We start from the raw sequence: 2,204 nt of genomic DNA on the forward strand, positions 1-2,204 counted from the left end.
GTTATGATGGAATACAGTAAAGCATTCCAATTCTTCACTATTACTGCCTTGTTGCCTGGTTTCTTTTAGACTCTGTGCTACAGGTCTCTGAGATCCCTATGCCCCTACACGTCTGACCTCATGTGCTCTTCTAGAGGCTAGAGGCAGGAAACATGCTCCCGATGTTGGGGGAGTCCAGAACCAGGGGCCACAGTTTAAGAATATGGGGTAAGCCATTTAGAACGGAGACGAGCAAACACTTTTTCCACACAGAGAGTTGTGAGTCTGTGAAATTCTCTGCCTCAGAGGGCGGTGGAGGCCGGTTCTCTGGATATTTTCAAGAGAGAGCTAGATAGGGCTCTTAAAGATAGCAGAGTCAGGGGATATGGGGAGAAGGCAGGAATGGGGTACTGATTGTGGATGATCAGCCATGATCACATTGAATGGTGGCGCTGGCTCGAAGGGCCGAATGGCCTACTCCTGCACCTATTGTCGATTGTCTAGTCTGAATTTAGTTGTCCCACCGTTGGCATCTGGGTTCTCAAAATCTGGAATTTCTTTCCAAAATCTTTACAGATATCTGGCTCTCCCTCATTCAGTCATATCTGTTTACAAAGTTTGTGATCATCTGGGGGTATAGCTCAGTGGTAGAGCATTTGACTGCAGATCAAGAGGTCCCTGGTTCAAATCCGGGGGAGTCTGCACCCTTCAAAACTTCTCCCATTTGATTAGTCCTGTGCTGTCTCCTCCCCTTCCTCAGCTCCCCTGCTGTCTCCTCCCACCCTGCCTTCCGAGAATAGGGTTAGGAGATCAGTCTGAAGAAGGGTTTCGGCCCGAAACGTTGCCTATTTCCTTCGCTCCATAGATGCTGCTGCAGGAGAGCTTTTCTGTGTAACCACCGAAAGCCCATGATTGCCATGAATCAGCCATGATTGAATTGCGGAGTAGACTTGATGGATCGAATGGCCCAATTCTGCTCTTATCACTTATGGCCTTCAGTTTTAATACCTCAATGATTTACTGTTAATTTTATTTTGATCTAACTGCTATCATGCACCATTGGATACAAAAGGGGTAGATATAAAGTGCTGGAGTATCCCAGCAGGTCAGGCAGCAACTGTGGAGAAAAAGGATGGGTGATGTTTCAGGTCGGTATAGAAAAGGGGTAATATGTATCAGGTTAGTAGTTTAGAATGCCATATATGAAGTGCAGGATCTTAAAATGTAATAGTTGCCTTAAAGCTGCTATCATAAGGTCATAAGGAATAGGAGTAGAATTAGACCATTCGGCCCTTCGTCTACTCCAACATTAAACTTTGGCTGATCTATTTACCCCTCCTAACCCCATTCTCCTGCTTTCTCCCCATAACTTCTAAAAATCTATCTATCTCTGCTTTAAATATATCCACTGACTTGGCCTCCACAGACTTCTGTGGCAAAGAATTCCATAGATGCATCACCCCCTGACTAAAGAAACTTCTCCTCATCTCCTTCCTAAAAGAATGTCCTTTAATTCTATCTTTGTAAGTACAGTGTCTGTTAGCAGTCTGAATGGCAAACTCTTTGCAAAGGCTTCCTGAATCCAGCTGGAGGACAAATTGTAATAGTCACCTTCATCGAAGGTCCTGTGCTATGGTGAGCTTCCTTGGTACTATAGTCAAACATCGAGCCCTCTCAGCTACAGCTTGAGATCTGCATAGCAACAAGCTCCTGTCTACTCATCCGCAAGAAGGATCCTCAGCTTTCACAGGGGACCTTCTCGGTGTATCAAACACCTATTAATTTCTCGTATCTTGCAGCTGTCTGAGTTACATTGCAAAGTAAGGTCAAACTAGTGGCAGGTTTGTTCCCCGAAGCTCGGATCTTGTCTGACAAATTCTCTTCATCAGAGAACCTGTCGGCTGGGATCCAGCTTCGGGGAACCCCAGACAGAAATGCCCGACAATATTTCCTTTCCAGTTTTTCCAAAACAGAAAAACATTATCCAAAAAAAGTTGACAGTGTATTTTTATTAACGTGGTGCTCTAGAAGGAACTAGAACTTCCCATTTAAAATATGGCTGGGAAATTGAAACACTTAAGTAGGGAAGATATTCCACAATTACAAAGAAATAGAGAATACGAGATTGTTTTCTCTGGTGGTAAATTGTTAATAAGGAAGCAAGATGCGTACCTAGAAGAATGAATGGAGAGGTTCAAGATATTTCCTCCACACATACACTAATT

General features: G+C 44.0%; 1 non-coding gene across 1 annotated transcript; it reads left to right on the forward strand.

Annotated features, from left to right (window-relative positions):
• Window positions 1-609: 609 nt before the first annotated feature.
• Window positions 610-687, forward strand: trnac-gca (transfer RNA cysteine (anticodon GCA)). Its single transcript has one exon. It is a non-coding gene; the product is annotated as a tRNA-Cys (tRNA).
• Window positions 688-2,204: the final 1,517 nt, after the last annotated feature.

The sequence above is a fragment of the Leucoraja erinacea genome, chromosome 27, assembly GCF_028641065.1.
Source record: "Leucoraja erinacea ecotype New England chromosome 27, Leri_hhj_1, whole genome shotgun sequence".
NCBI lineage: Eukaryota > Metazoa > Chordata > Chondrichthyes > Rajiformes > Rajidae > Leucoraja > Leucoraja erinaceus.